General features: G+C 38.5%; 1 long non-coding RNA gene across 1 annotated transcript; it reads right to left on the reverse strand.

Moving 5' to 3' along the window:
• Positions 1 to 5,490: 5,490 nt before the first annotated feature.
• LOC121050235 lies at positions 5,491 to 8,571 on the reverse strand. The gene is made up of 3 exons (XR_005802433.1): positions 8,465 to 8,571; positions 7,392 to 7,481; positions 5,491 to 5,658 (listed from the first exon to the last, which is right to left on the reverse strand). It is a non-coding gene; the product is annotated as an uncharacterized LOC121050235 (long non-coding RNA).
• Between the last annotated feature and the right edge of the window lie 3,921 nt (positions 8,572 to 12,492).

Consider the following 12,492-nt stretch of genomic DNA (forward strand, 5'->3'; position numbering starts at 1 on the left):
GTGGTTGTCCTTTTGAGGACAGATATGTCTTCCTCGATGAATCGCGAATTCCATGCTAGTGACGACCAGTGAATTGTTAACAGAGTGTTTTCCATTGGACGTTAATGGTCGCTAGAAGCTATGAGTCGCGGCGACTATGTCGACTTGCTTTCATAGTTGACATAGGTCCTGCGTGAGGAACATAATTTTACCTACGGGTAGGTGTATTTGACTACGAGTACTTAAGTATGTCTTTTGACAAAACTGCAATTCCCGGAACATTGTGCTTGTAATGAGCGGGAATTGAATGAAGACGTGAATCGGCTATGAGTTTCCAGCAATGGCAATATTGAGTTAGGGTAACAGGGTTGGTAGTTACCCAGTTTTATTTGGTATAGACATAAATTGTCTGTGGAAATGCCAAGTATGGCAGTGTTATGAGGAGAGTAATGAGATTGTTAATCACTCAGTCCAGTTGTTCTAACAAAAGTCTTGTGGTTACAGAAAAGTGAAAAATAGCGGAGCAAAGTGTATCCTGTTGGTGATAACTGAGGAACACTCGGTAAAGAGAAATGCTAGCTCCGGTGTTGATATGTATGACTAGTAATAGTCGAATTTTACCACAAGAAATTAGACTGAGAAATAGTTATGGGTACTGGAGTCCGACATGAAAAGGAAAGTATTGTTGACCATTTGACCAATCAGGAAATTTCGAGGACGAAATTTATTTAAGGGGGGTGGAACTGTGGGCCCCGGAAAATTTATCGAGCTTAAATTGAGGTCGTTCAACAAGTTATTTATTTACGGTCTCGATAAATGTTAAGATGCTCGAGAAAATTTTCAGAAATTTCATAAAGTGAAATCCTCGATTTAAGGATTGGATGATAAAGTACACGACACGACGAGTTCGTGGGACTTTTCGGGAGATTTTTCGGATACCCGACCTATTTGTTATGATTTTTCAAAGTTTTGACATTTTGGAAATCATTTAAGAAAATAGAAAATGTCGTGGACCAATCTGGGTCGTCCGTTGACTCCACCGTTTGATCTCCACCGTTGGATTTGATCTGTTTGGACTATAAATCCTGTGGAAGGGACCAGATTGCATCAGAAACATCGAGAGAGATTGAGAGAGGTCGACCCGTTCTTGAGACTTGGCGACCCGATCATGTGACCCGACCGGAGTGACGCCGTCCGGCCACCGATCGACGACGTACGACCACCGATGTCTTCCTCTATTCATCGTCGTCACGTCTGCGGTCTCGGATCGCCCATGCACTCGGCGAGGAGGGAGAATCGACGGTGAGGAGACTTGACTGCTCCGGTGAATTTCTGCAATTTCCTGCACCGTTTGGGCCACCTATGGTATGAAACCTCACCTCCTCGTCGTGCTTAACAAGCCTTTGTAATTAGATTTTCGATTAAATCAAGTTTTGACAAACTGGTTTCTGGGTTGGTTTCGGGTTCGACGTCGTGGATGCCGCCGACGACTGCTCCAACGCTTCTGGGCTTGGTTTCAGTCGTCACTACACTTGCAGAGGAGAAATTGTGAAGCTTGCTGCGTCGTTTGCATCGAAACTCACTAGTTCATCATCGGCCAGTTTCGACAGTAAGAGTGTAAAACTGAGCTCGATTCAAGTAGTTCTTGAAGGTATAATTCGAACCATGTGTTAAAGTTTTGTTCTTGTTATGGTAATCCAGCGTTAGTGAACTGAGTTGGTTGGGCTTGATTGAGATTGAAATTCTGCTTTTCTGTACTCTTCGACAGTTTGGTTGAGTGTGGTGATTTTGGTTTGATACGTTGAAATTGGAGTTTGGTTATTGTCATGCAAATCCGAAGTTAGTAGCTTGAGTTGATAATCTGTTATTGTGGCCTTGAAATGGACATTGGGTTGGTTGAATGTTGTATAAGCTTGATTGCGTGTGCCGAATGGGCTGTGTGTCGATTTGAATGGACTGTGATTATAAAGATTGTATTGTGGCAGTGTGTCAAATGGTGTTCTTGTTAAATCTGTGTTCAAGGCCAGTTCAAGTATCATTGCTAAAATTGGAATTATGATGTGGAAAATGGCCTAAAATAATATTGGGGGTCCATAGTAACTTCCGACGAATTACTATGTGACGAAATTGTTAAGGATACTCGAATTCATTTGTTCATGAAGTTGGGAATTTGTTATAACATTGGTTTGCATAAGCATTTTGTAAAAATGTTAGTGAGTAAAGAAAAGAAATGTGTATATATTGGGTGGCCTTGATAAAATTTGGGTGCACCTAATATATGTGGTCGATATCGTGATTTAAGTAAAATGTTCGGTAATTTGGGTTAATTATCGAACCTATTACAATTGGTCAAACGTTGGTCAAACAATGGTAAAAACGGTCAATCCTGGTCAAACCAGGAAAGGTTGGTCAAACCTTGGTCAACTACTGGTCCAACCAGGAACAGTTGGTTTAGACGATTTATTAATCGTCGATATTTCATATAATTGTTCATTAGATTATTAACGATCGAAATGTCGGAATCTAGGACTCCAGTTACCCGAGGAACAGAAGGTTCGCAACTCTCGGAGTACGTGAGAGAAAGCATCGAAATCCAGGTAGGGATTCAGGACTCTCCTCGGTTGGTGATTTTTCTTTTATATTTTATTAATGTGATGCATGATAAGTGGTATGGGTTGGTTATGTAAAATGCAATGCATACTAACCAATCCGTGAGAAAATGTGTGATGGCCTGAGAGCGAAGGGTGGCTCTGACTTCCTTGGGTTCGATCCCCTTAACCTCCGGAGGGTTAGTTACGCCGGTCGTCCGGGTATTCCGATCGTAATAACGGGCCCGGTACGTGTGTGTAGCTAGGTAGTGGACGCTCTCGCTACGCTTACCTGGTGATAAATTAATTTGAGGTAAGGTCGTGTAGTGGGTCTATGGGATCGGCCATCAGGTAATACTTGGTTTTGGCGCCGTATTTATTTAAGCATCATTTCAAGTTGAAAAACATTAAAGTTTGTCGTTCTTTTAAATATTTGGTTTAAATATGTTTTCATACTGGGCAGCCCAAATGTTTGTTTATTGGTTTTGAGTCTAGTTGAGGTAGAGTTCCTGTTGAGCAGCGAGGACGAAAGCTCACCCCCTACAACAGTATGGATGCAGGTACTGTGCACTGGTGACGGGACAATGGCGGACGGAGCTGGGTGTGCAGAACAAGTTTGGTAAACCACCTTCTGAGCTTTATTCTGATTTCCAGTTCTCGAACTCCGTGTTTCGGAACTTGTGGTTATTTAGCATCGTGTCAAAGTTAGTTGAATCCTCTTTCATTGAAATTCATACCTCGTGTGATCCTTATCCAAGTACTGGATGAGTGAAATAGATTTCAGCAACTCAAGTTTTTCACCTCAAAAATATCGATAGCTTCCGCTGTGTGTTGCAAAAAGTTTTCTAACAAAATGCCTAGCGGTCCTCTAGAATGTGAATCGAGCTTTCGGTTTATATTTTAGAGCCCCGCGGCACTGTGACGTGCCCAAGCTGGTGAGGTGCGGTTTGGGGGCGTTACAATTCGAGCGTCCGATCGACATGTGGTTTGGTCACATCGATCGTGGACGTATTCCGGGGACTTTGGGAGGTCTCGGATGTGGTTTCGCCTCATTTGGCGTCACCTTGGGAATTTTGGTTCGATTTAGGGTTTCGAACGTTATCCCTTGTGATTCGTTGACTGAATGAGAGCTGTAATTCCTTAGGTACGTGACGTAGTACTCCTTGGACGACTATTTTGTGGATTGGCTGCCTTGTCCTGAATTGAAGACGCAACGGGAGTTTCAAGGTGAGTAATCTCACAAGGTTCATTAATGAATGGAATACCTTTATCGTTTGGTGAGTAAATCTCACAATATGTGTTATGAGTAGGATTGATATTTGTTATGAGCAGGATCGATATTTGTTATGAGTAGGATTGATATTTGTTATGAGTAGGATCGATATGTGTTATGAGCAAGATCGATATTTGTTATGAATATGATCGATATTTGTTATGAACATGATTACCCTATTGTCTTGGAGTTATTAGGTTAACTACGACTATAGTTGGTATTAGTGGCATTTCTAAGTGGATGACTATGTGTGTCTATATATATATTATGGGATATATATATATGTACATATATATTCATGTATTAGTGGCTTCGTGGTGAATCTTTGTGATGATTGTCATGTAAAGCTCGTGTAGAAATATCTGTGTGAATCTATGTGATGATCGCCATCTACGTGATGACCAGCGAAATCTATGTGTTGATCGCTATCTATGTGATGACCAGTGATATCTATGTGATGATTAGTAAGATGATTGCTATCTATGTGATGACCGGCAAAATCTATGTGATGATCGCTATCTGTGTGATGATTGGCGATATCTTTGTGAATCTATGTGATGATCCATCTATGTGATGACCGGCAAAATCTATGTGATGATCGCTATCTGTGTGATGATTGGCGATATCTTTGTGAATCTATGTGATGATCCTTGAAATCTATGTGATGATCAGTAGGATGATGTAAATCTGGGTGATGACCGGTGGAAATCTGTGTGATGATCAGTGGGATGACTGCTCGGTAGCGGAGTTGAATTGTTATTAAATTAACAAAGATCGAGAGGACTGCTGTGATGGTTGGGGCTACCTACAGACGTCAGAGTGTGGGACTTCGATGACTACTTTGTCTTGAATTGCTTGACTTAATGTGACCTCCTGAACTAAATTATATGCAGGGGTTACTATGATTCGTTTTGCTTGTTTTGATATGTGATTGCCTTGTTTCTTCTTTATTGTATTGATTGATGGTTTGATTTATCTTAAGAGCCATAGTGGTGACGAATTGTACTCTGTGTTGAGGATAGGAAGGTGATTCTTTGATTTTCACCTTTGATGTCATGTTGATGACAAAAGCTCCTAGGGGGGAAAATGGGAAATGAGTGTGATTTTGGAATTCACTGTAGTGCGTTAGGGTGGCGTCAAACATTGCTTGAGGAAGTCTTGTTTGACCGAAATTTGTGTAATTGAATGTTAGGATTGAGGTTATGAGCAGGAGGCTTTTGTGAAATTTGTGTAATTGGTTTTGAGTTACTCATACGAGCTTCATAAGCTTACCGGTTTATTGTGTGGCAACCCGGTGCACTATTCAATGGAATGGTGTAGGGGTTAATCCTGCAGGTCAGGGAAATCGTGGCTGAAGCTGAGGTGGCGCTTTTGCAGCTTTACGGTAGGAAGCCATCTTTGTGACTTTACCATTGATAAGGACTTCCGTTGTATAGTTACTCTGAGCTGCATTTACGTTTTATTTTGTTGTTGACAATTTAATTCGTAAGCATTGTAATATATAACTCTATGGAGCGAGTGTATATTAACTTTGAGGGTTTAGGGCATCAGTATGTACTTGGTTAAAAGGAAAAAGATTTCCAGGTATTTTGTATTGATGACTGAACGTTCACGCATGTATAATTATGGGATTATATATATTGATTTTCTTGTGTGTAAAATCAGGGGCGTGACAAATTTCTTGTTCATGATTTGTACTTATAGTTTCCTTGACTTGCTGCCATTACATTTTGCAAAAGTACCAAAATTTCCAGCAAATGCTTAGCTAATTGTGCTTCATCTGCTTGAGTTTTCTTTGGCTGGAAGTTTTGTTAAAACCTGCAACACATGCACAGTAATAGATTAGAGAACAATAAAATTAAAAAAAAAAATTCTGGAATGCTATTTTGTTTTATCTAATTGCTGTATCACCTAGTAGCTTGAGGGAAGCACATGCTTATACACTTCCAACCACAAATAAAAGTCTGCAGAGATAAATCTAATTGTGTGCTGCAAGTGGCTGCTCTTAGAGCAGTTTAAAACTTGGGCAGCAAGCTCAAAACAAGAGCTGGCAATAAGCTACTCTCAGGTGTTTATCTAGCTGACTAAGCTAAGCTAGAGTAAACAGGAGGTGGCTATTCTACCTAGAGGTTCTAATTATTACATCTTCTAATATAAAAGAGGTATTTACTTGCAGTAAGAAAACACAAATTGGAAAATAGAACAGAAAACAATTTAGAGATTCTGGAAACAACAAAGTCCAGAAACAAGTTGTTAGAGGTCTGGAAACAAAGCTCCAACTTTACTAAACCATGTTTAAGGTAGGGGAAGTTTAGGGGAATCTCAAGTATGATTTTATATATCTATTTATATGTTTTTGAATGATATTTGTTGTTGATCAGAATGTTTATGATATGTAAAATATATGCCAGTGCATCATCTTATTGTTTTTATTTTTCTTTATTTTTTTATATTTTATATATATATATATATATATATATATATATATTAGCATGAAGAAAGAATGAAAGTAGTTATGTAGTTAAGTCTAATACTCGTAAGGGACTATGTGGCGACCCGGAGACCGGATTACCACAACGCCGCCTCCCCAAGGAACCCTACGCCCGCAACACTTAGGGAGTAAGTGTTTTGGGCCTAGAATTCCTCAAAGAGACAAGACCTTTGGGTTGGAAAGCAAGAAATCTATAAGCTCGAAATTATTGGGCTTTATAGTGGGCTTGGCTCGTAATCACAAGATTACGAACTAGGCGAGGAAGAGGAAAGGAAGGTGGTGTTGTGTTGAGTTTTAGAACCTACGACATTTTTTTTAGTTCTTAGCCCAAGTTTGCATTAGGTTAATTGAATGGTAATTTATGTGAGTCTTCTAGGTCTAGCCCACTAGGACCTAAACTCAAACGGAAGTTCTAACTCTAGGGTTCCACTTTGGTAGTAAGCAATCACACACATCATCAACTATAAATAACGTTACAAAAATTTAATGAAATCAAACAAACCAAATAAAAACAAACTTTAAACAAAACAAATTTTGGCCTCCAAGGATTATCCTCCATACCCAAGCTTCGACAACAACAGCCTGCAAAACAAACTAAAGTAGGGGTTAGGCTCCTACATCCAGTCATTGCCCATGCCCGCCCCCATATCTAAGTTTAAAAACATGGGTTAACGCTTTGATAAAAAGTAATAGATAAAAACCGGTTTTCTATTCCACGTGATCGTCACCACGTAACTGCAATCCCACGGCAATTGATCTTCTCCCACAACTTTCATCACAACCGTCCATCTAGCCAATCACTTTCCGGAATTCAATAATCACAAGGTTAGAGACAAAGGGGGTAATTCAATAACAGGGGCATGGTGTACACTGCCCACTACCGGTGGCTCAAGGAGGAACAGACCTCTCCTTACATCCCCATCAATTGCCAACACATCAATCCAATCCACGCAAACCATTTCAATTGTAAAACAGATAATTTTCAAAACTATGCAAGAGGCCTCATATAAAACATAGTATATGCAAGAAAAGCATAGATAGAGTTAAATGCATCCCCTACCTGGAACTTGAGCTTTCTCTTGCAGCACTTGGCCTCAATTCAACCTTGTAGCAACCACCAACTTCATAAGATTCCACCACAGTATCGAGCCTAGATCAATAAGCGACGTTAATAACGATAAACTAGGTTAGCTATTCACTCTCAATACTCTTCGCAGAAAACATTTCCCTTAACCTAATTACTAACTAATAACCAGACCATTTGGGTTCCAATAAGGAGTTTGTTGTTAGGAAGAGCAGGTAAGAACAATTTTTAAAACAGAAGTTGCTGAAAACTGAAAACTGAGTTTTAAAGGAGTTGTCAAGGGTCACGGAATTGTTCAAAATACGTGAGGTAAATTCTTGAGAAATTTTGAAAGAAGGATGACTTGACAACCAACTCAGTAAGATTGAAATGGTTATTGAATTTCAAGTGAAACGAAACAAAGAGTAAAGGTTTCAAAGGCTAAAGTAAAACAATGTGCAGATTCTTTCCAGAAATACCAGCTTCTGTACATCATTTTCAAAAATTCAAAACTAATTCTAGAAAAATTCTTTTGAGGTGATTCAAATTCCGAAATGTTCATCTATGTGTCTACTATATCTCTCTAGAAGAAACTGATCCCAAATTCCGAGTGGTTTAGCGCCCGTTTTGGAATAAATGTAACTGGATTAGAATGTACCGAAAAGTGAAAAACTGCAGAAAGTTGCTCTTTTGCTCAAAGTTCTTTTGGTACCCAATATGGCCAGTCAAAGCTAACCCAACACACTTAAGAGGCATGTCTAATGCTCCTAATGATCTATAGCTCAAGTTACTTTCTAATACTATATGGGCAGGTGCTGTAGCTCGATGACATAATGCATTGAAACATGATATTTGGACAGCTACAAACAAAAAATAACCTTTGAACCAAATACGATTCTAATACTCAAGGTGTAGCCATGACCTAGCAGAATCCCTAGACATTAGAATGGATGAGAAGTCAAAATTAAGGCAGCAAGATACCAACAACAGTAGTGACAAGTTCATAATCTTCAAGAATTCGTAATAACAACCGAAAATATATAGAGTTTTATGAAAAAGATGATACTCACCAAAGACTAATAAAAAATGTGAGTTTTTCTTGAGGGTTTCAACAGGAAAGAGAGCTGAGGGAGCTGATTGGATCAAGTCCAGCCACAGGCCAAGAAGTTCGCTCAATCTTGAACATGCAGAGTGCAACAGAAACTTCTCAATATGTGGAATAGTTGTTTTGAACGTATTGAGCCTAAAAATTGAAGAAAGAAATAGGAACTTGATAGTTCAAGAATCTTACCAACTATTGGTATCAGTCTCAAACAAGATGTGGGGGATTCAGATAGAGCAAGAGAGGAAATCCAAGTAGAAATCCGGAACAGGCTCGCTTCCGAACAGCTTCTTCTTCGAGGGGTGTACAGGTCTCAAATCGACTTCGATGGAGCTGAAATTTGGCTAGATAGAGGAGACATAGGCGAACAACTTTGTTGAAGAAAGTTTTTTGATCAGAAGTCCCTAACTAGGAGTTTCGAGGCATGCAAACACACTATTATGCCCAGCAAAGAGAGAAAAAGGGCGATAAAAGAAGGGTGGACATCGACCTCTGGTTTGGGACTCTCCCTTTTGAAGGTCTGGAGTGATGTTCTTGGAGGAGTTGCCATATGCATGCTGGCAACGTGCAAGGGAGGAGCTGAACGAGGTTTACTTTCCCTCTGCCCAATTTGACGAGAACGTGAAAGTGAAGGACTTGGGCTTTGCGTAGGTAGAAGCAAGCTCAATGTGTGGGCAGAAAATGGTTTGGATCAGCTAAGGCATGTGATAGGAAAAATTGGGTGTAAAAACCAATATGATGGGGAAATAAAAGTTGAACAAATAAATAAAAGAAAACTAAAAATTAAAAATGTTAGCAAAACTAAATAAGAATTGGGCCTTACCAAACTTGTATGTAGATAGAAAAATGGCAAGGTAAGTTTGGTCGGAATTTTGCTTGAGTTTGAATAAATTATGCTTTTGAAAGTCGGTACGATGGTTGACGAGTAAGCATCGGGTAAGGCGAATAGGAATTCAACCAACGGGTAAGGAATAAGGTAAAACGAGAAATCGTAAATGCACGCTCAAGTATATTTCAAAATAATGCAAAGATGTCATTGTGAGCTACAAGGACCATATTGGATCAAGGGAGATGTTCGGGTCAAAGGTCGACTAACTTATTATGCTAGGTTCACTAGCATACCCGTCTGTTGGGTGTCCAGAGTAAATTTTGGACTCTATTCTTACGCTATTCTTGGGCCTAAGGCCCAAGCCCAAACTATTTCCAAAAGTCTTTGGCCAAACAAAGGTTGCGAGAAATTATCCTGTCCAAAAGTGACATTCGGAAATTCACGGGGTCTACAGACCAGCAATGTCAGCCTATTGTATATACACTTGGGGAGAGAAGCCCCTTCAATTACTATTGATAAAATGATATTATGTTTGGGCAAGAGGACACTGGTGACCGAGATTAGTACAAGATCACTAACAACTGGAAATTGAGTCATTTTATGTTTTACACCATCATTCCATTATATATATGTATGAGGTAAGCTCTACTGAGCTTTGAGCTCAACCCTTTTATGACATTGTGCAGATGATACTCTTGAGAGTTAAAATTAAATTCTGGAAATCTGGATCTAGGAGAAGGAAAAATAAACTACTAGCTTGCTGTATTGGTTTATCTTTGTACAATAAAGCTCATTTTATAAGCTTTGCTTTCGTTTTTCTTGTAAGAACAAACCTATGTAATAAAGTGTTTCACAACCAAGTCACATTTGATTCTTATTTTCTATGTAGTTTTTTTTGCCAAAGTGTTTCTTATCTTTGACAACTAAGAGCTATTCACATCCTTATTCGGAAATTTTTTTTCTTCAGATTTCCGGGATAGAGTGTGATGATAATCTTCACTCTTAATAAACTGTAGTCTTTGGCTCTTTGCATAAAAAAAATAAAAATTTGTGTTAGCCAATATTGCCAATCTACAGTCTTGCTCACATAAGGGACAATTTTAAAGAACTGTGAGGGAGAAATGCATTTCAACCACCATGTATTAAATTCAAAAGCTGAAATTATAACAAATTAAAACAATGCATCTGTTTTCAGCTGTCAGATTCAATTGTCTCTTAAAAATATTTTTTAGGTGAGTAGGCGTCTATCAATCTATGCGAGATCAATGGTTAGTTTAGTACAATATCTTTCTCGGATCTCTCGTATTGTCTTGTAACACAATTATACTTAAGACTTATTTGAATTAGTAAGCAATAAGTTTTATAATAGAATTTACTTGTTAAGAGCAACTCCAACAGATTCCCTATATTTTGATTTTTCTCTACTTTAGGGAAAAATGAGCCTCTTTTGCTCCAACAGATTCCTTATAACTATCTCTATTTTAGGGAAAATGAGGAGAGAGAAAACCAAATTCCCTATATTTACAGCAAACTCCAAAATTTTAAAAAAGAATATGGAGATTTTATAGATTACTGTAAACTAGGGAATCTGTTAGAATTGGAGAAGAAAAATAGGCTAAATGTTTGACTTTTACTTCTCTATAATACAAAAATTATAGGGAAGTTGTTGAAGTTGCTCTAAGGTTTTCTTCCTCCGGTTAGGTTGTATTAGTACGGGGTTTAAGCTCTACTATATGTATTTTTATGATGGTGACTCAGTTAAGTCATGTGAATATATAAATATTCATCTACTTAAAAAAAGTGTTATTACCGTATAATTTCTTTCTTTTGTATATTGTTAGAACAGTATATGCAGATTTTTTTTTTGGGTTTTTTCCCGTATACCCGAAAAGAGCTTGTATTTTTCCCAACTGCCCAAAACTTTTGTATTACACTATTGCTGATAGACAAAGACTAAAAGGGATAGTGTTTCTGAAAAATGCCTTTTGTATCCTATTTTGATCCTTGGTTTTAACAATATTGTTCGACCAAAAAAACTTTGTCCTAGACGACAAAAATTTCAAACAAGACTAGCCTTCAACATGCCCAAGTTTTTCACCTAACGGCCTCTTGCCTAACGGTTACTTTAACAGGCGGAATCACTGCTGCTTGGTCTAATTTTTGGTTCTAAGACTGATTTTTCCAGAAAAAAAATACTATTAGGACTTTTGGATTTCTATAGGATGCATGCATTTAGAAACATGAATGCCAACGATGATTACAATGATAACAACTATAATTATGAAAATTTAATGCCAACTATGTTGGTTGAAGAAATGGGTGAGCAACCATCTGAATTTATTTATTCAAATATACATACATGCTAAACATCCAGAGCCTCATTCTCAGGTAAACAGCAAAAGGCTGTTTAGCTATCCATAAGAATAAGATCAGGTACTTACTTGATAAGAACTCACTGCTTCACACTTTAGACTGGAAAGGAAGCACACTGCTATACTAGTTGAGAGAAGACTCTTCTACTTAAATTTGTTTTTTGACTCTAGAACTGATATCGAAATTTTCGAATGCCTTCTAAAAGAAGCTAAAGCTCCTTATATAGGGAGCGGAACTCAAATTACAATTGAAAACATCAAAATGTACAGGACAACTCCGTGACCTTTCAGCTTTTCTGAATGCTCCTGATGATGGAGGTCGGATGGGAAAAGCAGAAAAGTAGTGGGTGAAACGTCTCTTTCTTGAATTTTTTGCAAAAGCAAAAGTAGCTTTTAGAAAAGTCTAAAGGTCTACAGTTGCCAGTTTGGTGCTGATTCTTCACCTGTAGCTTCACATGTTTTTGTCTGTTTCAAAATTGTGGCCAAAGACAAAGGAGTTGTTGTCTGCATGGGCCATGCGAGTTATTGTTGCATTGTCCTCGACGTCTGTATCAACATACATTTTGTGGTGGTTGTCATTTTCAAGCTTTTCCACCCAGCGCATGCATGCCATCGTCGAGTCTATCTCTTTTCTGGTTAGAGATAAGAATAGGTCACTGCTGACTACGTCAGGATGATCGTAAGCAGTGATAATTATTTTTTCTCCTGCTGCCAGGAAGGTATTGCTGATATCTTCATAGATTATCTTCTTCATGTATTCCAGGGCCATGGCCTTCATCCAGGGAATGCTTGAAT

Source organism: Rosa chinensis, chromosome 6 (genome assembly GCF_002994745.2).
Source record: "Rosa chinensis cultivar Old Blush chromosome 6, RchiOBHm-V2, whole genome shotgun sequence".
In the NCBI taxonomy this organism is placed as follows: domain Eukaryota; kingdom Viridiplantae; phylum Streptophyta; class Magnoliopsida; order Rosales; family Rosaceae; genus Rosa; species Rosa chinensis.